We start from the raw sequence: 27,205 nt of genomic DNA, 5'->3' as shown, positions 1-27,205 counted from the left end.
CAATTGTTAAGCATTTTTATTGTTCAGGAAATTTAATTGTAAATGTTAAGTCGTTTTAATGTTAATGAATTTTAATTGTTCTTACTGTTAAGTCCTCTTCATTTTAATTGTCATTGTTAAGTCGTTTTAATGTTAGGTAATTTCAAATGCCATTGTCAAGTGGCTTTCCTGTTAAGAAATTTTAATTGTAATTGTTAAGTCCTTTTAATGTTAAGTGATTTCAATTGTCATTGTTAAGTCTTTAAAACATTAAGGGATTTTGTCATTGTTAAGTCATTCCATTGAATTAAAATGACTTAACAATTGTGACCATTAACACTATTCAGTAATTTTAATAGGAATCGTGAACTTTTGTCCACCAGGTACTTCAACCGTTAACTGAACAGTTCTTTGAAGTGGAATCTTGCAATTTTTAACAGTAAATCAGCAACCGATTTCGACACGTTAAGTATTCTTTGGTTAAAAAGATATCTTGCAAATCACTGGGAGCGATATTTCTAAACAGGATAAAAGACTATTGTTAGACGACCTTATTCAAGAACTATTAATAATGGTTAAGAGACCACGAGAATTGCCTTGTCATCTTCAATGATAATGATCACGCGACTATTGTCCGGAATCCATTGTTACGTCATGCCTTCGCAATCGGATAGTTCGTCTTTTGGCTTTGTATCCACGTATTAAATGCAAATTCGAGATGGAAAGGTACGGGGGACAAGCGCTGCTCGTAGTCAGCGGGAGGGTTGGTTCTTCCTGATGAAGATAATAATTACAAAAAGAAAAACTCTGACATTCATTGAGAAGCGATAAAATCCATATGAGGCGCTCAATTGTGCGAAGACAACTCGCGACCAGATGCCTTTATGCATCCCGAATGGAAACATGTAGGAGATGAAGGAGAATCGTCTTCTTAATTAAGAAGAGAGTCTCGCGTTTGATTCACTGCCTCCCGAGGTAAGATGGAGAGAGAGAGAGAAAAAAAAAATGAATGCAAGAACGGAAATAATTAATTACGGGCCTGCCTCTGCCATTGAATTTCTTGCGCAACTTCGATCAGAGGAAAGAAAAGTGGTTTCGCCTTTCTTGTGCAATGCGATCCGAAGAGAAAGTTTAATTAATATTCCAGTTATTGATTGGCTCGCGATGTTCCCTATGAAATTTAATATCGGGTTCAAACAGACAAATTGTAAGACACAACCCGCTACACGCATTACCATACTTTCCTCCCATGTCGGACTACCACTCCTACAAGACGAACCTCTCATTCGTACAACCTCCAAGATATTTAACGGACAGCGGAAATTATTGTCCTCGTGCAAAATCGGATTCAGACATCACTTTCGGATGAATCATAATTACAGAATCGCTTTTGCCTGCCTCTCTGTCTGTGCTCCTCTCATTTATCTTTTATACGAGTCAACCTTTGGTCGCTAAAGGCTGTATCCTCTCAAAAGGACCATTTCTTGAGTCCTCCAGAAGTCTATCCGAAGGAACCATTCTATGTGGGTGGCACCAATTTGTTTAAATTTAATTTATTTTGCACTTGGTGCTCCTGTGGCGAGGTAACCTTAGGCGGTCCTTGCAGACGTAAGTAGATCTCCACACCCTACCTGCGATGTTGTGGTCAATTGACTCTCTTGTCACTTCCGTTTCAACTTGGCCGGCTTTCTTATTCGCTCTCTTGCTCCCCTTTTCGAAGGATCATCCAAACGGTGTCGTTTTGACATTTTAAGGAACACCAATGTGAAGAAACTGACAGCTTAAAATCGATCCTCTTTTAGAATCGATTTTAAATAATATTTCTCCGTCTCGCTTTCTCTCTCTCTCTCTGACATTTTTGTAAGGACATTCTTTGCAAACTGGTTCACTGCATTATGTTCAATTTGTGATCATAATGCAGAGTTCGATCATGGATGAGAACACTGCATTATGTTCACAAGATGAGATCCATCCATCCTTTTAAGTAGGAAGGACTGTGCAGTTGCTTCTCCTTAGAGTTTATCAGAGTTTATCTCCTTAGTTTATGAGACGATCAATTAATTTCATTTCATTACATTAATAGAGATCAGTCATTAATCAACCTAACTGCCTTCTTCTGAATGGAATCTAGAAGCTTTAAAGAGGTTTTGTCCCCAGATGTGGGAACAATATTCCATGGTAGAGTGGATTTGCAATTTGTGCAGAGTGAGCAGCTGTTTGGAAGAAAAGTAACGCCGAGGGCGAAAGAGAAAACCAAGTTTTTTAGATGCAGAGGAAGCAATATTTGTAATGTGCTTGTGCCAAGAGAGATTAGAAGTCAGGATTATTCCTGACTAGAGGTGTGTCATCTTGTCTTAAGAAATTTGTGGTGGATATTGGAGAAGTTGAAGAAATTTGTAGAGGATCATATTTCTCAAACTGCAAGGAAGAATGTAGCTCGCTGTCCTCACCAAAACCAAGAATATCATTGATATAGAAGACGAAAAGAGTAGGAGAAATTAGAAGACAGAGGGCCATCTACCATCATCTGCAATGAACAGCCAGAGAGAAAAGTAGTTACCCAATTACAAAAAACAGCAGGCAATCTATAAGATGGAAGCTTGTTTAGAAGACCTTCATGCCAAACATGATCGAAAGCCTTTGAAATGTCAAAAAGCAACTTCTTCAGTTTCACCAAACTTTTCCAGTGAATATGTCGATAGATGGATAACATAAACCAGAATATCACCATTGGATCAAAACAGGCGGAATCCATACTGGCGATGATTGGTCAGATGGGAGATTTCAAGATAGGAGTCGGTGGTTAAAGAATTTCTCCATTACTTTAGAAAGAGTAGAAGTGCAATGGGACGATAATTAGATGGCAGGAATTTATCACCCGGTGTTAAAGAACTGGCTGGGTGTGAGCAAATTTCCAGGCAGAAGGAAAAACACCAGTGGAATAAGAAAGTGCAAAGAGGTTCAAAAGCTTAGGAACACAGATTTTGGGAACAAGATGAGACATACCATCAGGATCTTGAGCTTTCTTAGCATCAATATTCGTCAAAATCCTTCTGACATCCTTTTGATAGAAGACCACAGGAGGCATTGAGTAGAGTGCATTCGGATGGGTGGGAGGTGGCTTATCAAGATCATTAATACAAGATTTAGAAGAAAAGTACGATGCTAGCAGATCGGCTTTATCTTTAGCTGAGGTGGTCATAAAACCATCGGGTTTTAACAGAAGGAGGGGCAGAGAGGGGCTTGGTGATAGTCTCAAAAATGAGACCATCACCAAGTTTTGATGTAAGGTGCCCAGAGGACCATTAGTCTCGCCATGTATTTAGAAGGGGTTTTTTAGAGAAAAAGGTCAAGACTGTTGGCTGTGTTGTTAGGATTTTCTGGTAATAAATGAACAATCTGTGCAGAGTCATTAGTAATTGCAAAAGCCACAGCATGTCGACCAGCTGAGTCCGTGTGACTAGGCAACAGAAATCAAGTGGAGTTGTGAACAAGGAAAATTACCGCACATAGTTGGACTGGAGAAAGTAGTGTTTCAAGGAAAGGAAGTCAAAGAGTTCCAAGTGATTAGTGGAATTGGGAGATCGAAAGAGGCAACAGATGAATTTGACAGAATAGGGTACAGAGATTTTAAGTTAGAAAAGATCAAAAAGAGGAGATTCAATGTTAATAAATCTCTGAGAGGGAATATCAGAGCGGACATATGCACAAGTACCACCTTTGAGGCGAAAAGGATCATACAGCGAATAATTTGGGCAACTGAGATAAGCAGTAGTTGAATCAACCGATAACTGAGATTCTGTCAGAAAAAGTACATGGGGTTTGGCAGACTGCAAGTGGAAATGGACATCGTTGAGATTAAAACTGAGACCACGTCTATTTGTGAAATGGAGGAAGTGGTTGGGAGGTTTAGATCTTTTCGCAAATAAGTTGGTTCTGTTAGTTTGACTGTTCATTATGCATTCGGTAGATAAATTAAAAGTAGACGGGATATTGGTATTAATAGTGGTAAATGATTCAAGAAATGCTAGCATGTACTGTATGAGCAAAATATACGCCATATCTAAGAATGAAATTCTTAGATATGGTGTATATTTTGCAATACAGTGCAACTACGTCATTCTTTACCCAATTCTTACTCGTATAATGAAGAACTATTTGGAAACAAATCAAAAGTTCTGCAATTCTTAAACTCCACAATGAGAAGTACGCTGCTATGCATTACATTATCCTTATGGCCGTTTTAGGGGATAATTGTTCCTTCATCTGTCGTTAACTGGACACTCTCAGCATAAGAGCTTACCCAGTTATGGTAAGTTTCCATACTATGAGAAATCTCAAAAGGTTTAGACGTGTAATTCTGTATATGAAGTGCTGGTCTTCACAAGGAATGCTGTTCATTAGAGGTGCAAGAATGAGGCACCTCTTGATTTGCTTCAAAACATGAGATGTAAAGTTGAAGTTAGAAAATATTTCCGCCCTAAAGGTATAGATTGATGTCCCCCTCTGTTAGTGATGCAAAGGGGCATGGACATTGCTCAGAAACTAGATTCCAGCGAATTATCATTGCTAAGTTTGAATTAAAACAACTCCAATCCTCAGAGCTCTCTCTCTCTCTCTCTCTCTCTCTCTCTCTCTCTCTCTCTCTCTCTCTCTCTCTCTCTCTCTCTCTCTCTTACAATCATATTTCGTATTACATTCATTCCATTTCTCCTGTAAGGCAACTCATCAGTGTACAGAATGAATATTATTTTGGTTAATTCGGCTGAATCTTACCTTTGCAAAATATGTTTAAGAATTTCATAACATCCAACTGCTCCTATTTCGCCTAAGGGTCTGTCGAAAAATTGAACGTTGCGCTGTGTACCTAACGAACCCCTTCCTCCTCCTGACTTCTCATTTCCACCTACAACTTCCAAGAATAAATGATACAGACTTAGCCGGGCTGAACCTATACCGTAATTAAGCAAAATAATTATTGAGCAGTGGAGAATGGACGGGTTTCCAAGTCTCCTTATATCTCTAGGGGATCTCTTCCCCCACCGCCTTTCTCTCTCTCTCTCTCTCTCTACCTCCAAACGTGAATGAAATATTTCCAAGCTGATAGCTAAAATCAAAGGTCTCAGATTTCATTTAATATGCATAGTTAGGGGCCAGAAACTTGCATAATAAAATATGCATTTGATCTAGGCGGAAGATGTAAGATTTCTACTTCAAAGGAAAATCTGGCAAAGATGAAGCGAAAAAGAAAATTGTTTATCGGTAAATTAGTCTATACTAATTTAGTTTCTTAAGATGATTCCATAAAATTATGAAAAATTTGTTCCACATCACTCATATATGAGCTTTAAAAATTATTATCTGTATTAGATTCGCCACGTTTTAAAAGTTAATTAATGAGATGCATGGACGAACACTATGGTGATTTAGAATTATTGAAGTTGATTATTAAAGAGTTATAGCTGTGGATTCATCCACCACTCCACTGGGGATTCTTATGGAAAAGCAGTCTGGTCGTGTGCTATAAATATTGCTACAGAAACAAAATATTCAAATGCAAACTGCTATCTTCCAAACTCTTTTAAACCCTGACTGTGAGTGCGCTCAGTTAGCCAGTTGACTTTGTACTTAAGTATCTTGCTGTAAAGTAAATAAATAAAATTTAATCAATTTTTCAGTTATATACCATTATATCATCGGCGTAATAGACTGAGAGTAACTTGTAGATTTATAATTTTTTATTGTCCATTTACAGTTTATGTTGCTCTTCATTTTCAAAATTTTGCACAATTGAACTTTAGCCCCAACTTTAATGAAAATCCATTAAAACTCTTTAAAGATATTTCACAAGTTTTCTCTATTCAGTTACGTAACTTTGCCTTTTCCTTATAACAGAGAATTTGTTAAGCGAGGTATGACAGCTGGCTTACGATTTTCGATCGTCTGCCTTCACGGAACGTGTTTTCGAAATTTTGTACTTTGCGTGCGCAGTCTGACTTTTCCCACGGATATGGTGCGTTGGCAAATCACTTACAACATAGAATAGTTCCTTTTTTGATTTTTTTTTTATTGTTTTACAGATGTGTAATCACCAGACGTACATTAAGAATGGATGCAACGCGTTATCTGCCTCTAAGAAAGCACGCCATTCCCCTGGAAAATATTGCTTTAAATCGCATATTCACTAAGAAAATTATAATCGGTTTTATTCGCCTTGTTAACAACGAGTAAAATTTGAAAGAAATAAATTATGATTTTTCTACCAAACGATTTTACTATTGTTGTTGATTACAATCGCAACGCGCTCACGAGAGTTCAACAATCGAAAAATCTGCGCGTGAATCACGCTTAACAATAGTTCTGAAATGTACAACGAGTGCAGAAAATTTTAACTGCTTTGTTGTGATCGCGCGCTCAACAATCAAAAAAAAAAATTTTATCGTCTGAAATGAAACTTTTATTTATTTTTTAATGCATGAAAGAAGCAGATTTGCTTCTTTTTTTTTTTTTTCTTTTTTTTCAAGACCGTTACAATTTCTTTGTGCAGTTTGCATTCATTTTTTTATGAATAACAGTCATTTTCTGAGAAAGAAGTGATGGGAATAAATTTTATTTCATTCATTAATTGAAATTTATTTTTATATAACACGCAAAAAAAAAAAGATAAAATCTGTACGAGTTATTAAACTGCTTATATAATTAATAAATATAAAATTTTACTTTGTTTATTAAAAGACTTAAAATTAAAAATGATTTTACTTGGGCTTTCCAGTCGTGGGGTGGAGAGAATGCTGAACAACATCGAAAGCGCCTTCCGAATGGCATTACAACAAAATATTGTTGTAAGCTGGGAGAACAGACATTACCATGGTAACATATTTCGTCTTTTCGAGCCCAATTTATCCAAATATTCTCAATGATTGTTCGACACTTTTTTACGCGTGTATTTAAAGATGTTCTAGCAAAGTAATCAAACGTATTCGCTTCCTTCCATTAAGGTTACGAGATCATTTTCGTTCTCTGGAGGAGTATAAAATACAAAGGATCGATAGGCAACTTTAGGGGTTCAATCGATTGCTACGTTTCACAAAGATCGTCCATCATAGGAGCACTTGGGTTTCGGAGCGCATGACACAGCAAGCCAAACAAGTCCATTTGGTCACATGATCGACTTTTTTATTTGTCACGAACTGAGGGGTTAGGGGAAGGGAGGGGGGAATCGGAAAACAAAGCAAAAGTTTCCCATTTTTTTCTTATAAGCAACTTCGTGTTTCAATTTATAGATAGACTGAGAAATGCAATCAGACTCATCAGATCTAGCAAATTTATATATCAAATCATACTGATCAAATTTATAATTACCTATAAAACAAATAATTAAATTTATGAAATCATAAAAAAATTATTTAATTTCATAATTAAATTTATCAAATCATATTGATTAAATCTATAGTCGTCTCTTTATCTATAAAACATGTTAATCAAGGATATGAGTGTTTATCAATCAAATCAGATGTATGAATCTGTATTTTCTTAACAATATATTTTTTCTACCAAATTATATTTTTAAATTTTCTCTTTATCTATAAAATCATTCTGATCAAATTTATATTTTACCTAAGAAATAAAATAATTAAATGTATATATATATTTATTAATCCTACATTTGTCTATCAAATCATATTGTTTAAATTTTTAGGAATATTTATGGGTCAAATCAAACGTATCAATCTATATTTTCACCTAACAATCATTTTCTTATAAATCTATATTTTTATCAAATCTAACTTGACCCATGCTGGAGTTCCATGTAAATGTTCTATTCGAGGCCTATTGCTGCTAGGTTCTTATAGAGGCTCTTTGGCCCCATGCCGGTGGTTGACACGATAATCGGGATGGCCATAACTCGTTCCATATGCCACATACCTTTGACTTCGTGTCTTAGGTTTCAGTACTTCTTGATCTTCTTCTCGTATGTTTTCTGGGCACCGCTATGTCCAAATGTGTCATCTGTTACTCCGGGATCCTTGGCCATGCATTTCTTGTAGTTTGCTTGATCTTGGGTGGCGAGCATGTATCCTTCGGTCTCGAGAAAGACTTCCCTTTCATGAGCCATGCGTTGGAAGCTATGTAGCCTTGATGGAGGTCATTGTACAGTCTGCCATAGTCTGCTTGGTAGCACAGTGGTATTGTCACCGTCCTTCCCCACAACGGGTGGAAAAGGCCCGTGTTCGAATCCCGTTGATGATGCGAGGAGCTTTTCTGGGCTTTTCCACTCCGTGGCTGAGTCAGTCGGTCTCAGGCGTAGTTAGCAATGCTTTTTCCCCGAAAAAACTGAAAGTTTTCTTCAGCAAAGCAGGCAAATCGACCAGAGAACAAATGCAATTTATGGACACAATACACATGGGTAGTTGAAAATGACTTTCCAGGTAACCCTAATATAATTATTAGTTAGTTAATTAGTTAGTGTCTGTCATGGAGTGCCTTCTTTGCCCATTTTCTCTCTTTGTTTCTTCTGTTTGTGTAAGCGGAGTCTCCTTGTTTGGGTCGAGCGTTGTCTGTCTTTCTTATGGCATGGTAGACTGGTACTGTGTTTTCTGGAAGTAATCCCACAGGTTCTTAATCGCCTTCTTCTCTTGTTCAGTGAGGTCAGTCAATCCCTCTGTCCTTCTTTACGTGCTATTGTCAATCTCTCAATGACCGACGTCGATGTTGGTGGCTCTTGGTTATGATTATCCTGGCCGATCTCATAATCTGCTCCAGCTCAGTGTTGGTCCAGTCTGTCATTCTGAAGGAGTAATTTAGCACCGGTACGCAGGTGTTTATGGCTGTGACCATATTCCCACCATTCAGTTTTGATTTTAGCAGGCTTCGCAATCTCTGACCGTGTTTCTCAGTCAGGCGACTTTGATCTCCTTGTGTGAGCCTACACCATCTCCACTAGTGAGCTTTCATCAAACCCTGATCGTAGTTTCGACTAGTCCTTGATGCAAATCATGGAACTATTGCTCCGTGCATACTGTCTGTAAATTGCGTGTGTTCTGAGGGCGATTTTCAGTTTACTGGACGAAAACCCGGATTTTCAGAAAGAAAAACCATGCTATTCTCCTCTGAGACCGACTAACTCAGCCACGTTGTGAAAAAGACCCATAAAAATTCCACACAACATCAACGGGACTCGAACTCAGGTCTTTTCCATTCGGTGTGGGGATGACAGCGATCCTACCAGCTATGCTACCAACGAGGATTTGCTCAACTGTTTCCGCCTTTTCGAACGAACCCCCTCTGCCTAAGGCCTGAACTTTATCCTATGTCACACCCGAAGCAGTATTCAGTATTTCTACTTCTCACCTTCATCCAGCTATGGAGTTGGACCTGTTTATCTCTGGCTTTTGCGTCCAGTGGTGAGTGGTAGTTATTGGCAGCGACACCAGATAGCGCCACTCTCTGCGTGACCATCGCTTCGACCTTTGGAGGGTAGTCCTATGAAGCGACTTTCTCGTTTTTTTTCCTTTTTCCCCAGCAGGATTCCAGCTCGGTTCATGATATTGCCGGTCCAGCGTCATAGCCACTGAGCTAATCGCTCCCCCTGCCGAGTGGTCATCCACAAGGATGCATAAGTACACATGCCTTAAGTCACCGGGGTTCAAACCGTTATGGCAAGAAATAGTTCCAAGGCAGTTGTGGCAAGAAATGGTTAATATTAATCGCCGTGATGTTAATATTATCGTAGGCTGATCTCACATCAAGGAAAATGATATCGAGTTGGACTTTGCAGCTGATGGCATTCTGGATTCTTATGAGGGAAGCAGGGATCCAGTAGATTGGGAAGAATGGTTTTCGAATCCTTCAATAGAGAACAACCGACAGAAATGGGTCCGAAATCTTTGTGATCCTTAGGTTGTCACTTTTCCTGGACAGGGGAGACAAAGTATGTGTGTCATCCTGCAGGTACAATGCCTGTCTTAATAAAGTTGTTAAAAGCCTTCACTAGGGGCTCGATAATGTTAAAGCGGAAACTTGCACGATGAACAATGAGAAGCTGTCTGGTCCAGCCATAGCTTTATTAGGGAGATTTTTTTAATCACATTGACGAGGTCTTGTTTGCTTAATGCGATATTGCCCAACAAGGTTGGGCGCAGAGATTCCCTTCGGCATGGGTGTGAAGGGTTGTTGCGAGGGAAGTTTGAAGGCAGAATTTACCCATTCCGTAAACATCGCCTCGTCCATGGTAGTATTTCCGGGATGGTGTACCGCAGTTCTCTTAGAAGTCATTAACTGCCCTGAGACCCATAGATGGTATTCTTTCCTTTTTGCTCTCAGTAAGAGAGTGCGGGCTCTCATATATCAAGAGGTTCTCCTGAAGTTCTGTCTTCCGCCAACGTCTCTAGGCTCGTTGCTTCCGTTGAAATGACTCTTTTGCATCGCCATGAAACCATGGGTTATTTTTTAGGGTATTAACAACCCACTTCAAGGTGACTTAATTAACCATCTTCTTCAACATCTAGCATGTTGCACGGACTCTTCCAGTCTACTGTTCGAAATCTGAAGAAAAATGAAATGCAGTTTCAGGAATTTTAAGAAGTAGCTTTGTGGCCCGAATCAAATTTAAATGTGTGGCGCTCATCAGTTTTCGGATCTTCAAGATTGTGAAACGGAATGGCAAGATCCTGTTTACTTCTAGCTGAACCCAAATATTTCTCATATAAGCCAAAGCTCCTCAATGTTCCCCGAAGTTCATCCTTGGCCTTGTCATACCGAGGGCGAGGCATGTTAAAATCACTCGTCATCAGCGTTGGTAGGAGTGGGTTTAATTTAGCCACAAACCAATAAGGAATTAATCTCTTGTTTCATCTGAAGAATTGGAGGTAGGTATACATGACGTATATCTATAAAGAGCCACCTGAGTAGGAGAACACAGCAGATAATGCTTCAAAGTGGTTGGTAGAACTATTGCGAGCCTTCTAGAACCTTCTAGTGTCAGAAGCCAATATTCTCAGTTAAGACATTAAGCTACTTATCATACTTTTCCCTGTAGTAAAATGAAATGGAACTCATCAAGCAGGGGGACAGCTTGAAGTGCGGTTAGCTCGTTGGTGATGCTTCTCACAACCTGCGTAAAGCTTCAGGGGGGCACGTTAAAGTCCCTTTCATCCCAGATATGGGTAATTACTGTTTTCCAATCCTGTTTCCAGTACTGCATAACTTATTTTGAAATGAGATGCTTCTGTCTTCAAAGATTCTGACCAAAATACCGTATGGCCACGACGATATCATGTGCAGCACGCGATGCGACATAGGGGTCGGACTGATTATTACAAATGAAGTATGTCTTTGTCTCGTTTTCAAGGGCAGCACTCGACAGTTATTTCATGCTTGAGTTCGAGTCCCGTGGATAACGTGAGGAACTTTTATGGCTCTTTCTCACAACGTGGCTGAGTAAGTGCGTCTCAGGCGAAGGTAGCATGGTTTTTTCTCCCGGAAACTTGGATTTTTCGACCAACACACATTTACAGACCTCGCTGATGCTCCTAAAATCCCCTCTGCTACTACCAGTGAGTTGAAGAATGGACTAAAATACCTCTGCCATTAAAAAAAAAAAAAAAAAAAACAATTCGAACAGTGAGATATTTAATAAAACTGAGTGAACACATTATTAAATATTTTATCAATAATAGTTATTTGAAACATACAGGTGTCCAGTTACTTTTGACAATACAGTGTATATCTTGTTATCATTTATCTGGCAAATTATATTTGCCAGTTCTTATACAATGAGGCTATCCTAGTTGCGATAAAATGCCTGAGATGGTGCACTTTATAAACGCCAACAGAAATCAATTCTTTCACATTATGGGAATAAATATGCGAAGCTTCGTCAGATATTTACAAATTTGTGTACCATCAAATTATCTCTTTCGATGGACAAATCAACAGAAAGGTAAACACCGGCAACCTTATTTGTACCGATGTTACCTTTCAGAAGTAAACAACGTACCAGTAAGATCAAATTGGTTGAGTAAGGAACTCGGCCATGCGCAGTGGGTACCCTTTGATCTCAGCTACTTCAATAAAATTCGGTGTTTATGGCTGACTGCGAGCATATATTTTTAATGTGTTCTACAGTTGCGCGGTAGCTGCTCATGGTAAGCTTTGTAGTCTTCCAGAGTCAACAATTAGGGAATGCTCATCGTAGTTGGATGACTAAGATGAGCATTCTCCTGTTCAGATTTCATCGATGAGAGAAGATAAAAAGCAGAAGAACAGCACTGCCCATCATTGAAATTTCCCCCAACATAGAAAGAACAGACGGACGGATTTACCTGAAAATTTTCAGGAGTGACCGTGACATATATGGACGTAAACGATTAGAGTATCAAGATGAACTAGTAAAACGTGACAAAGCGATGAGAAAATAACCATCTAAGAGTGTGCAATGCCATTTATTTTTGAGGTCAAAGCAATCTGAATGACAATCAGTGGGTACACCGAATGGCCACTTTATTAGGCGAACCTGTCTTTTTCATTAAATGGAGTGCGCCTTCAGCAATACCAAAACTTATTCGTACCATGTGATAGAAAGTAGATAGATACGTAAGGTTGCTTTTTATTAGTATTATAATGCTAAAAGATTCGAGGACTTTTTCTATATCTGCCAATAAATAAAAAACAAAGGGAAAAAAAAGGACTCTCTCTGTCGCTCATACTTTATCCATCCCTGTTATTATTCAAAACAGCCATCATTCAAAATAGTTTCTTATGGACCACGCTGTATAATTCAAATAAATGTAAATACATCCTTACAATCCTGGATGAAAGACCAGGTTCTACTCAAATAAGGATGAAAAGCAAAAATATTTCGATACAAAGAGTACTGCATCAAAGTTATCACTGGATTTACGATACCATCAAAGATTTTTAGTCTTCGGCCACCAAGAACGAAGCGAGGGAATTTTGTAATCAGTAACCAGATGGGGTGTTCTCGTTCACTGACGTCTAAGGTTCAAGTAATCGCTGTAACGTCAAGCGTATTTCTGCCAACAAATTTTGAAATTAGCGATGATAAGTTGCTGACAAGATTTAAACTGGAGCTAGGGGTGGAGGAAAGCAAGCGAGACTTCCTCCTTGCGTTTCGCAGTGTACGTTAATCAGTTTTCATTTCTTTGAAGGGAATAACATTTCCCGAGGATGAAATTAAATCCAGCGAAGCAAATTCAGATACTCCAGCAGTAACCTTTTACACGCAAACAGGGTTGGAACTCATTAGAAAACAGATGTTTGGATAACTGATCTTCTCTGGCGCTAGTAAATAAATAACCGAATTTTTACTTCGATATCCGCTTTAAGCGTTTAGAATAATTTCAAAAGTCGACAAGAGGACTTTGGATGAAAGGCAAAGTTTCGCAGATGCATACAAGAAAATTCCTTTTCAGCTCAGTTTTTAAATTTCAACTCCAAAAGTTTGAGCGATGTTTTATTTTACGATGCAACACTAGGTAACAGATTTTCACAAAGGGTGTTATTTATTTGCATATTTTGGTTTTTGGTGACTGGAAAATCTGATTCCAAATACGACCTCCGTTTTTGCATCTATGGTTAGCTCAGAAATGGAAGAAAAGTAAATACGAGTCATCCCATCTTTATTGACACCTCTTCTCTACTGATGCAAGTCTTGGTGGAATCTCTCCGCATTCTCAAAGGTTTCGTCTGAACATATTCAAGCGAGAGTGCAAGAATAGGAGCTTGATTTGAGTTCTGCATCCCATTTTTCGAAAATTTTAATCAGTTTGTCAACTAGTTCTATGTAATCTCCACGCTTAATGTTACCAAGAAAGCCATTCTCTATAAGGCGAAATAAATGAGAAACATTTCACTCACCATCACTCAGTTCACCTTCCAATTCTTGAAAAGACAATTTTGGAAACATAGATTGCATATGCTTGAATCTATTCATGGGGATCCAACGTTTTAACGAATTGTTTGACTAGTCTCAGCTTGGAGTGTTGCAAGAACCAAGGGACTATTTGCTATATTTTCGCTGAAACTTACTTTTGGCAGACCTCTCTCTTCTGTAATACTGATCTACCGCTCTACTGTCTCAAAGGCATCGAACGCAAGAGAACCTAGTGAAACTAACTTGCAAACCAAGACCGAATCCCAACTTAAAGTCCCTACAAACATCCGATTTATATTGGGCGTACTTCAACTCCTCTACCAAGTGCTTCCCATTTCCGTTGTCTTCTTTAATATATATAAAATGTGCAACAGAAATCAATAGGTCCATATTCCCATTATGGAGCAACACAGCCTTCAGAATTTTACTTGAACTGTCTATGAACACGCGCCACTCATCTGGAGTGTGATTATTACCGTTTTCTTAAAAAAAAACCCAATCAAATCAAAACAATATCACACTGATGGCATGTCATAAGTGGCATGTCTTTTTTATGTATGTGGAATTCTTTCAGTAGATTCCATTCTTTGAAACAAGATGACTGGAGCAGTGCATTGGATTATGTTTCATCCAATTACCTCGCTAAATGTGGCGCTTTACTCGAACGAGCTTCTAAGGTATAATCCCAGTTATCTTTTCCTCTAGATTCTTCATGCAGTTCTGAAGGCTCTTCTGTGGAAGATAGATTGGAAATTGGCAGGTCTTCATTGCACAGGAGCGGTAAAGGATGGTACGTTGGAACATACTACAACTTTTCGATCAGAAGACGTGATGGTTTATGGGCTTTCTCCAGGTCCTCTCCAAATTAAGGAACTCTGCACACTCAATGGAAAAGCGTCACCGGGGAAGGCTGAATTCAAATACGCCGACGGATTCTTTTCAAACATTGACCACGGACTCTCCAAACATCAGTTACTTAAGATACAAATGGACTAAAGTATTTATTTTCATTTGTTACATCATTAATTACAATAAAACTCTCCTCTAACATAAATCTCACTTCTTTTCCCCTAAAATGGTGGTTGACGCAAACTTTTCCACTTCAAATATCTTCTCGTCTTATAAATTGACAAGAGACAATTTTTGTAGAGCGACAGCTAGTGGCAGGTTCTACAAATTACGTTTTAATTTTTAGCATTTTTTTCGAACCAGCCAGTAGATGACGCTGTAGCTATTTTTCCTCGTTTGTTTACTGAAAATAGAAGACTAACACCAAAAGTAAACACATCAGCGAGTCATCCTATTTTATATTTATTTACAGAACGCTTTATTTTTTATCCGTTATGGTTTATCGAAGGCACCCGCCACTAAGTAATTTGTTTCTGTAAACAGGTTTATGTCAACAATAAACATTCTCTAAAAATTCTACAAAATATCGGCGCTGATTTTTAATCCCTTCGGGCTCAAATAAGGCTTAAATAGGAGTTTATTCGAGTAGATCAACAGATATAAAATACATTAAAGAAATACAGCGTATAGTCAAAAGTATTCGAACACTTTTTGGGATTTGTGAAAAACGAACCACCATCTACGTCTAAGAAATGGTTATAAAAGCAACCGGGTTCCCTAGAGGTAAAGGAGATCAATGAAATGCAGCAGATGGGTAGCGGTGTTGAGTTTAGCGACTTCCAACAGAAACTTAAGAGGATAAAACCGTGTAATCCTGTTTTTTTTAATCTCTGAAAAACGTATAAAAACCGACAATAGAAAGCCGACCTCAACAAAAACGATTAAGCAACTCCAGAGAATCTTACAGAGTCCACAAAAGAACACTCAACGAAATTCGGAGGCCCATTTTCGCCTGCCGATGATCTCCCTAATTAGAATGTCCAAATATGTGAGCCGCTTCATTAATTTCGAACATCTTACTGCCTTGACAATTCTCAGACTGTGCTTGCGCCTAATAAACCGGTTGCATGTATTTAATTTTGAAATGGAAATCATGTTTACACAGACTAACGTCATGGAGACGAAACAATGGGGTGAACTGGAACACACATTGCACGGAACTTCTCCGAGCGGGCTGTCAATGACTCCGTACACAAACACGGCGCAAATTAGCCGGAAACGAGACATTGGCGACTAAATCCTACTGAATCCAATAGCTCATGTTGGATAAACGAAGTTTTAAGAGGAAGCGAGGCATTCTCTGTGTTTTCATTCAAATCACATACATCCTCACAGCTTCTCTCTCTTGGAAAAATCGAAATTCATTGCCCAAGGGAGATTTTGGCTTGTGAGAGAAACTTTATTAACACTGAATACCGTTGAAGTTCATGGTTCAATATCATTTCAAGTCCCTTTTTAATAATACTTTAGCACTTCGGAGATTTAAAGTAAGAATTCATCATCAGATATTTATCTCTATCATATACATTTTTGTTTATCCAGATTTCCAGTAATTTTACGTGGCCTTAGTTGCCGATGCTCCTAAACCCCAACAACAACAACCAGTAATTTTATATCCAAAATAAATCGTAACAGAAAGATTAAAGCCTTTACAGAAAGCCTAAGTACGAACTACCGCACTCAAATCCACTGCATTATGATGGCATAAATGGTTTCAGAATGGAAGAGACACAAATCATGACCCAGGACGGCCGACAACATCAGTAACTGATGTGACTGTTGCTTGATCATCTGCTATCATCCTTGAAGACGTACAGGAAAGTTTAAAAGGTTGTTTATTAGTTATGATAGTTTGCGAAGCATTTTGAAAGAAAATTTAGGAATGGTACGTGTTTGATCACGTTCAGTCCTTCAGCTTCTTACTCGTGAACGAAGGATGGTTAGAACTGGCATCGGTTTGCCTCGAAAATACGAATTGATGTGAACGATTCAATGAACAGAATAACCATTGGAGAGTCATGGATTCATCATTGCGATCCTGAACCAAAAAAAAAACAAAGTTAACAGTTGGCGCATAGCACATTTCCAACTCCAAAGAAGGAACGACCCTTGATGTCTGCTGGCAAGTGGTTACGAAAAGCATTCACACTCATACAGTTGAAAAACGTTGGACTGTATCTGAAATACGTTACAGTGAAGTTCTAAAGATATTAAATCAGAAAGTGGGCCAGAAAATATTTGATTTGAAAGGTTCCAGATGGCTACTGAATCACGGTAATGCAAGAGCGCACAGATTCAATTGACGAGAAACATTACAGGCGTTAAAGCATCAAAAGAATACCGCATATCCACTATAGTTGTGTTTTTTCCCCTGATTTGTTTTCTATTTCCTGAGCTGAACTCTGAACAAAAAAGGTCGCCATTTTCCATTGCACACTGAACTAATGAACATCATTCTGAGTGTTTGAAATAATATTAGAAGCTCATTAACTCAACGTTTTATATTTTTAATTTAATCTGTCTCTCTTTTTGGTCACCTTTTGTACATTACTAAATTCGTCTCCACATTTTAGAAATTTTGGTTTTGCTTTCTTAAAAGCTTACTTATAAATGGGTTACTTTCTTGAGTTTTCTACGCTCCACAAAGGAACCTTTGTTTACAACAAAAGCAATTTTAGACTTTCATATAACCAAGGTTGTGTTTTCTCTATGATCCAAACATGTTTCGATGCCTCACCTTGACCAATTTGCTTAGTTCGTTAGTAAAATGGGCCAGTGCCCTCCTGATCAGGTCCTCCAATAACTGTTCCAATTAATAAACTATAAATTAATGACTTATTTGCCGAAGTCTTAATAACGAGATTTACACCAGGAGTGTCTGTCGCAACTGATTCTGTAATGTTCGTCTAGAAAATATCAATCACTAAATCGAAACTCTGTTCTGTTCTTGGACAATTGCATTGTAGTTTTGAACGAATCCATTGGAATCTGAGTAAAAATGAACCATTGCAGGTGACGTTGGTTCCTTACGACAGAAAGGTATTCGTGGGATAACACAACCTTCTGACGGTATGAATAACCCAGTCCGTATTAACAGAACGTACCCCATACCGTGATATACCTATAGTCCTTGAGTTGTGGACACCAGAGAGTCAGGATGCGTGGCTTTATGAGGTTCACCCTCTCACTTTCACCCTCTCATTAGTGCATAAAAGTGAAAATCGAAACTTGTCAGACCAATTGATCTTTTTCCTTGATTCCACAGTCCAGTGTTGGTGATGGCAGCACCACATCAGTGGAATCTTCCGATTTTTTGCAGAAAGAAGTGGTTTTCCTATTGGCACCCAAAGACTACCAAATCCCAGTGTGTTCCACCAAGAACACATTGTATCTGAATAGTTCGAGGAATATTTCTAAGATTTTCAACATCTATTGTGGCCGCCTAAATTCTGCAGATCTGAATCGAATTGAGAATGTCTGTGAGATGTTGGAAAAGGCCAGTTCGGCTTCGCAGTTATAACCAACCACGATAGTGAATAACGTTTTATAATTGTTTGGTCGGTGAGTGTAAAAAAAGTTGATTATTAAATGAACTATCATTTTCAAGTGCGCACGAGATAATTTGCACATTTCCTAAAAGCCCTAGTGGGTACAGCACAGTTGGTAGAATTGCCATCCTCCCCACACGGTGGAAAAAGGCCTCAGTTGGAGTCCCGTCGATGATATGAGGAATTTTTATAGGCCTTTTTCTCAGCGTGGCTGAGTTAGTCGGTCTAAGGCGATGGTAGCATGGTTTTTTCTCCCGGAAACTAGAGTTTTTCGTTCAGCAAACAAATAATGGACCACAGAACACACGGAGCAATATAGCCTTAGTCACCAATGCTCCTAAAATCCTACTACAACAAATAATAATTTCCCAAAAGTAATGTACACAAAGTTGCTGTGTGTACTTATTCATTGGGAGCAACTGGGATGACGTTATCCCTTGGGTCCAATGGTACCTTATTATTACTCTTCAATTTTTAGACCAAAATAAATAAAAAATAGACAATACGTGGACATACACGTAGTCTTATCCCAGCACAAGGCTAAGCTGTTTTATAAACTTTATTAATAGATGACACGATGTCAGCAACACACCGCGACTACATTAATCAAGTTTCTTCAAATAATCTGATAATGAACTATGTGTTTTCTTTTATGTAGATGTTTTTCTTTTAGTTTCAAAAGATTGCGCATTTTTTGTTTCTTACCGCAGCCGACCCTCATTGATATAGTGCCCATTTTTCTAAACTTGATTACTTAATAAGAAATTATAGAATGATGGCACTCTACTCTTCAGGTAATTAACCTTTGGGAATAACCCTCATTATAAAGAGAAATTACTCCCCTTTTTTTAGAAGACATTAGTTTGAGGTGTTTATCTATCACTAGCAGAAAACAAACTGAACAGGATTCTCCGATCTGGACTTAAGATTATAATATCGTTGAGATGATAGCAAAAGGAAATGTACTTATGGATTTTCAATATTCTTTTAGATGCTACACGTAAATATTCAGATATCTTTGTTTTTTATTTAGCTGTTGGATAGGTGCCCTTCTTTGTTTCTTGTCTCTTGTAATTCCAGCGAGAGATATTGAAGAATTCAATTGGTGCAGTTGAGGTGTTCGTGTTATTCTGGGGAAGATGTGTTTTTGTATTGGAAAGACGTCCACTCTTACGTGCTCAAGTATTATGTCTGGCTAACCGACAAGTGCACAGAAAATGAAATTTTTGAAGGACTCAATTTCCTATCCACTCTTCAATGTGTACAAACGCGAAAAATTAAGATATCAGGTTGCTCGTGGAGAACATTGCTGTTACGGTCCCGGGTGACGCTAAATCCTAAATCTCTTCTACGTATCAGAGGGTCTTTGAAGTGATCCCTTTCTGGGATTACGAAAGAAATGCCTCGAATGAACAGAAGATTATCCTCTCCATCAGACCTATATCGATAGTACCCAACAGGAAACAACAACATCTATTTTCTTCTCTCAATTTTTAAATACAGATTATCTCAAAATTAAGGAGAAACACAGCGAATGTATAAAAGTGGTAACGTTACAATATTAATACATCCCTGGACAGCATTAGCATTCGAAATAAGAATTATTTAGAAGAATTTTAATCTGTCTTCTTAATGGTCATTATGGAAACTAGAAGTGCGCCTGGTTGCATTTCAAAATCGACCCAAGTAAATTGGCAGCCTTTGCAAAGATGAAGGCACGTATTGGAGAACAAAAATTAGCATTGTATCTTTCGATTTGGAAGTGAATCATCGATTGAAATAGTCGCAGGGTAGAATTAAAGTACTTCATGGAAGCTAAATTATCTGCAACATCGTTAACCTAAAACTCCTTGAACTTTAGAACACCGAGTTCTGTTGCCTTGGTAATCTGAGATCGTTAACCAGTACCAAGGTCTGTTCATAAGCAATAACATACTTCTGCTACGGGTATAAGGACCACTGTCCACTTTAGCAACGAGTTACTTTTGTACTGCAATACTTGAATTAGCATTTCCTTATTTCGATAGAAAAGTGGTAGTTATTATATGTAGTTCAATGCCGAGGAAACTCGTTTAAACTGAGGGAAGTGTTCCATATGATGGATCTTACGAGGATGTATTTCCAACAAGTTATCCACTTATTCATAATTTAACAATTATGCCAGAAATTTCCAAGTATATCTTCACATTAAGCAGAATTTACTCTTCTGCGTCATATTAGAATGGATCCCGAGGTGAACATTGACTACTGACCGACCTAAAAGCGAAAGTTTGGTAATTAATTCTCCAGAATTGAACTCACTCGCATAAACAGGACAAATAATTACTTTAGCAGTGGAAATGGTAATAATTATCTCCGAGTCCATCTATTAAATCAACGTCCCAAGAGTCAGAGAGAACGATATGAGGCATTTGTTTCCAATCTTAATTTCCCTCTGTGATGTCCGTGAGATAATTAAGCCCAATAATACAAAAGTAATCAGGTCTCCAGAAAAATCAGACGTCACCAGAAGATAATGAACCTAACGTTACAAGCTGAAATATAATTAACTAGTTCTTTTAAAATTCTGAGTTCATCTCTAGTAAAGCACACATCCTTAAATCAACAACCACTGCGGGAGTGATCAAGGAAGCTGGTCTTTGGTCTAGGTCAGGAGTTAAAGAGAGCTAGGGGTAAGGGAGATGTTCGAGGAAGTTGATCTTTGGTCTTCGGTGAGGAATTAAAGAGGACTAGGGGTAAGGAAGATTTTAAATTGAACTTAAATGCTAATTCATTTAATTAAATATATAAAGTATACAGTGTTGTTGAGAGGCGTTGATGCAACAGTTAATAAATATGTGACAATGGCTGGATGAAAAACTGGAACTATCATTGCAAATTGCCTGCAAAGTTTCCTACTATTTTTTACGCACTTGACTTTTCAGAAATTAAAAATATTCGCCCTTCTTCTCTCCACAGTACCACTACTTCTTTGTAATGCATAAAACATTAACCCGATATCGTGACATAGCTGTATGGAAGATAAAGTTGAGGTCTCCGACACGCACATAATTACTGGATGTAAAACTTAAGAGAATTTTATAACAACAACAAAAAAAACATGCTAAAGAAGGGAGTCATGCAAGGATGTTTATGCAGAGGGTAACTCGCTTTTCTAATGTATTATGTACAAGAAAGTATTATCATTTATCGTGCTCATAACCATATTAAAAACACAATGAGGTTTGTCTCGGTGGAACTTGTTTTCCATATAGCTAAAAACAATAAAAAGAGATGTACTTGGAATCTTTGAAGGTGACAGCATTTGAGTTTCTTTTTTTTTGATAATTTTCCATTGATTCATAATTGATAAAGTTTCCTCAGTTGGTTAATAACTCCGTTTTCCCTTGGACTAAACTGCCCGATGCATATCCATCGATCACATCTTGGAGAAATTAAAAGGGTTGAATTATCCCACTCATCAACAAACCAAAATGAAAATTAATATTTTATTAATAATACATCTCTGTGACCAGAAGCCATCTGTTTGTTATTCCCAGTTGAAGTTTGGACAGCTTGAGGGTTATTAGAAACTCAAAAAGGTCTTTGCATTCAACCTCATTAAAATGCTTAATGAATTTTCTGGTACTTACAGATTATCTTCTGTGTTCTTGAATGTGTGTGTCTGTGCATTCTCCTCATTTCTATTATAAATGAATTACTTCAACGATAGGAATAAAGATTTAACTTTTCTTCTGGGTGAATCAAATAAATATGCATCATTTTTATCCTCAGAAGAATCAATTAAATACTCCTTTCCAATGAGATAATTAGGTTTTTATTCTATACTTTAATGGTCCCTAGTATCGTTCCTCCTTTACTGGTTGGAACACAGAAATCTTTTAGATTTCCCAATGGTATTTACAAAGTTAAAATCTCTCAGAGAAAGGGAATCCGATTTCTTGTTTACTCTGAGATAACAGTTTTTTTTTTGTCTCTCTCTCTCGCTCTCTTCGGACAAAGAGCAAAGGAACCAAAGTTGAAAACAAAAGATTCTAAGTCGGCATGTCATTACAAATTAGTTTTTCTTGTCCGATGGAACTTGAAGACTTATTCTATCAAATAAATCAGAAAATTAGATAAGACATACTCCAAAAATTATAAATATGTGCAATGAGCTATTTTTAATTCACTTCTATATTAGAAATTCAATTGTTAACTATCCGATTTCTTATTTTAAAATAGCCTACGTTTTAAAATGAGGTGATCAAAGAGTAATTTCATAGATTATTGTATGCCTTTTGCTCCTTGGAACAAAATTTTCAACAATTTGAAATCTAGCCCATGGAAGACTCAAAGGTACGATGGCAAAAAGGTTTAATTTTCAATAACTTTAAGTGGATAGTTTATCTATTACTCCATCCATATTAGGAAATTGTAGTCCGGGACTCAGAATCGAGGTTTTTACTCCCTAAAATAGTCTTAATACTAAAAAAAAGCTAAAACCAATAGTAATAAATTCCTTCTAAATGGAATTCCAAAATCATTGGGAGTCAATAGTTAGAAATTTAATTCGAAAAACGCAGTTTTCAGGACCATATGGGTTAGCACTTACCTGAATAACATCGAGCTAACATTCCCACATATTTTACACATCTTGCCGAAGACCCTGGGGGTGGTAAATAATTCCAGTCATTGCAAACTACTCACCACAATGTATACAAGATAAATACTAAAAGCATACAGGTGTTAACAATTTTAACTTAAGTACTCCCAGCAGCGAAACGATACGATAGGTACAAGTCGGATGTTGGGAACTTTCTCTGTACCACTGATGCTGTATCCAGCCACAAAGTTGGAAACTCACTCGTCAAGATAACATTACAAAGACTTAAGAAACACGTAAAAAAGAAAACTTAAAAAAGAACTTCTTTTGAAATCAAAGGAATTGACAATGTCGGAGATCTTGTCTCTCAGGTAGGATACGAGCGAGGGCTCAGTGTGGCCCTCACATCCCGTGGATAAAGGAGAAGTGCATGCGCTGTTTGTGCAAGCGATTGGCGCCTTGGTCGGAGAATGCTTGCCTCTCTGGCGCGCATGTAGGCACCGGAAGAGCGAAACATGCACGCAGCGGGGATGTCGCTGCCTCCGTTGGATCAAAGCTACCCCATGGTGTAGTGTCGACAGAATTGGGCTCGCCCTTTAATCGACGCTGTATAAGTTTAGGCACCGCCTTGCTGTGTGTGTGTTTTTTTAACTCCCCCAACATACTGGAAGCTTGTTTAAGATGGAAGGGGAAGATACCAGACCCGCATAGCTGTTTAATCTTTATGGATTACGTTACAAGTAGCGAGCTCACGTGCCTAGGATAATAAATAGCTTTATAATAACGGGGACGCGTGGAATCGTCAACTAGCTGCAAGCCACTCCTCCACCCTCCCCGAAGTCGATACAGTTTTTTTTTCCTGCTTTTGTTTCCAAGCTCCCAACGATGCCTTTATCACACGACTCGCACACACAGGATTTGTTAAAGATGTGACAAGTTGGGATGGATTTTGTGTTAACGGTATTTTAATTGGCGTTGTGGTTGCACGATATGTGTCTCTAAAGTCACGCTGGAAAGAAATATTACGATGCCAACTACCCCCCCGTAATGGCTTAAAATGGTCCTGATACGAATCATTTTTAATCCGTCTTGTTGAGAACTGTCACCGATCACCACCAGACAAATTTCAGTGGAATCCATCTGCTTCTATAGATTCTGTGGTGAACTGATTTCCTCCGGACATTCGGAATCCGATGCATCAGAGTATGCCAATTGTAAAGGTGGTCTAAGTCATTGTGGAAAATGAACGCCCATTGCATTGGTTACCCTCCATTAACGAGAGTGAAGGGCCATTATCTCTGACTACCTTAGTTTCTGTCTATCCTCTGATAAATTGATTAACTTGGAGCAGCTTGACTTCGTTCCATTCTGCTGTTGACCTTCCCTCTATCAGTTCACCGGGCAAAGTGCTGCTTCGATTTTCAATGTAGAATTTCAAATAAATACATCGAGTCTTTGTCATCGATCATTTTAGTCGAATCCCACATTTACGTAAATTCTAATAAATGACATTAAACGTACGTATCAATTAAAATTATGTTGTTAAAAATATGATGTTCAATTATGAATTGGATGATTAAACTAGATTCTATTATCTCTTATAAAGTTATTAATTATCTACGAATAGTTGTACATATACGTATAGACTCATTGGGTCTAATTTGGTGTCTGTATTGATTTGTATTTTGACTGTATTTCGGTTTAGTAGGTGAATATGTGAAATACGTGTATTGGATTAATTTAACAGAAGGAATCTATAATTGATCTCAGAAGGAGTCGTTATTTAATTTTTCATTTACATGCAAAATGGAATCAGATCAAGAGATAAAGCACAGATTATTACCTGATAATAATCTAGATGGTCAAATCAGATTATCTCGGAATAAAATGGATAAAGGATAATCAAGATGGTCATATGCCAGGCTTTCCCGATTAAATCCACTTGGATTAGATTAGTGGATAAATTACAGATTGGCTGGATATTATTATTTATGTTTATCTTTATTATCTAGTTTAGCATTGTTCATTTCTTTATCTAATTTATTATCATTATTTATCTAGTTTAATCTATAGCTAATCTGTTAATAGGATTATAATAATCATCTATTATCCATTTTAATCTGCCATTATTGTTTATTATTATTATCTGGATAATAATAATAAATAATATTCACAGATTAAAACGGATAATGGATTATCTGGATTAAAGTGGATAATGGATTAACTGGATTAAAGTGGATACTGGATTATATGGATAATAATAAGTAATAATTACAGATTAAAATGGATAATGGATGATAATTATAATCCTATTAACAGATAAGTTATAGATTAAATTAGATAAAGAATGGTCACATGGCAAGCTAAAGGGACACCTTCAGATTATCCTGAATTAAATGGGATAATAATCAAGATGATCGGATTAATAAACATATTTAATATTAGTCCGATAATTTCAGAATTATATAGGCAATAATTGCAATTTAATTTTGAATAGGTAATAATCATAATTTATTTTCAGAATTATCATATGATAATCAAACTTGGAAAAGATTAGTTATATAAATTATTTTATATAACTAATTATATTTATATAAATTAAATTTCTAGATAAAAGATTTATCTAGAGAATCGTATTAATGAACGATAATACGACAGGATATATCATATTAATACAAACTTTTTCCGGATAATCACATTGATGGATAAATTATACACTAATCCAGATAAAGGATGTCTTATAGGCTAGATAAAGGATCATCTAGACCATAATCCATATGGTCTAGATGATTAAATAAATAAAATTAAAAGATTAAAATGGATAAAGGATGGTAGATTGTTATATGTCCACCATTTTCCGATTAAATCCACTTGGATTATATTAGTGGATAAATTATACATTGGGCTGGATTACTGGATAATAAGAATAAATATTAAATTACAGATTAAAATAGATTATCATTATAAACACTTCTATAGATTAATTACAGATTAATCATGCCATATTAATGGATATTAGCAGATTAGCCTGAATTTAACATGGATAATCAAGGTGAACAGCTTAATAAACAAATATCTAATTAGTCAGATTATTAGGAGCTAATCAAACTTGGATAAGATTTGAGGATAAATTACAGTTTCAGGAGGAATTAAACCATTCATCGTTTGGACAACTGAAGATAATAATGAAGATATTATGGAGTACATTGCATTTAATTAGAAAGAGATCTCGGGTTTGATTAATTGATAGAATTCAGATTAGACCGGATTAGTAAATTTATTAGACTGGATTAAACTGGATTAAAGAGAAAAATAGTAGGTTATACTGATGGATAAATTGCATGTTAGATTTAACTGATTCGATTGGACTTCAGAATTAAGTAGCCTTTGTTTATGAAAGATCACACTGAATAATTATATTAGTCGAAATTAGATAAATTGGTAAGTGGAGAGGAGCTTATTATGTGAGACACATCAGAGATGCAAATAGAAAACTTCGATGATGGTGGTAGACAGACACGTAGATAACAGCATAATTAAACAAGGTAGTACGTAGGCCAAGGAGATGCGTAGCCCCGAATAAATTGCATAAAATTAGGATGGAAGAGGAGAATACATTAATTAACTGATAAATGATGAATTTCAATTTTGCTTGATTAAAGAGGTCTACTCAGATGCTGTTAAGTAAACACCTTTTATCTGATGCAATTAGAGCAAATACAAAATAAGAGAGTAGATTCAATTACACTAAAGTATAGAGTTCTTAAAGATCAATGGACAGATCTGATCACCAGCCGCAGTATGCTTGAGATAAAATCTCGAATTTCTTGGGAAAGGTATGAAAGCGGGATGGATCTCTTTTATCAACGCATTCAGTATATTCTTAGGTTTTGGATTCACTTCCTTCGAGACTTCAACAAGGAAAACTAGTTTCAAAGGACGAAAACTCCGGAGGCAGCTTAATTTACGCGATTTAAAATATTAGTTCCAAAATTGCTTACAAGGTAGCGTGCCAACACAAGTCCATAGTCGAATATTCACATCCATTAAAGGCACTTTTTCGCAATCCAAAGCTCAGAGCTGAATGAACACACGCCTTCCACCTGTTGTTAATATACAAATGGATTATAGATGCTAACGTCACAAACAACGGGAGTCCATTCGCGCAATATATTATAATACTTTTCAAAACCTGAAAATTCCTTCGAAATAGTTTCTTTAATGATATACTATAAAGGTATCGAGGTAAGTCAGATTATGGAAGATGTGTAGGGATAAAAAACATTTAAT

At 37.2% G+C, this 27,205-nt stretch overlaps 1 protein-coding gene across 1 annotated transcript in view; it reads right to left on the bottom strand.

Moving 5' to 3' along the window:
• The window catches only part of LOC150083697 (suppressor of lurcher protein 1-like), a 94,013-nt gene extending 70,698 nt beyond the window's left edge, over positions 1-23,315 (bottom strand). The window contains exon 1 of the mRNA XM_090377439.1: positions 22,925-23,315. The gene's annotated coding sequence lies outside the window, so the exon portion shown is untranslated. The remainder of the gene's footprint in view (positions 1-22,924) is intronic.
• Between the last annotated feature and the right edge of the window lie 3,890 nt (positions 23,316-27,205).

The sequence above is a fragment of the Mastigoproctus giganteus genome, chromosome 7 (assembly GCF_048544385.1).
Source record: "Mastigoproctus giganteus isolate SK-2022 chromosome 7, ASM4854438v1, whole genome shotgun sequence".
NCBI lineage: Eukaryota > Metazoa > Arthropoda > Arachnida > Uropygi > Thelyphonidae > Mastigoproctus > Mastigoproctus giganteus.
This window is presented reverse-complemented; position numbering and strand designations above follow the sequence as displayed.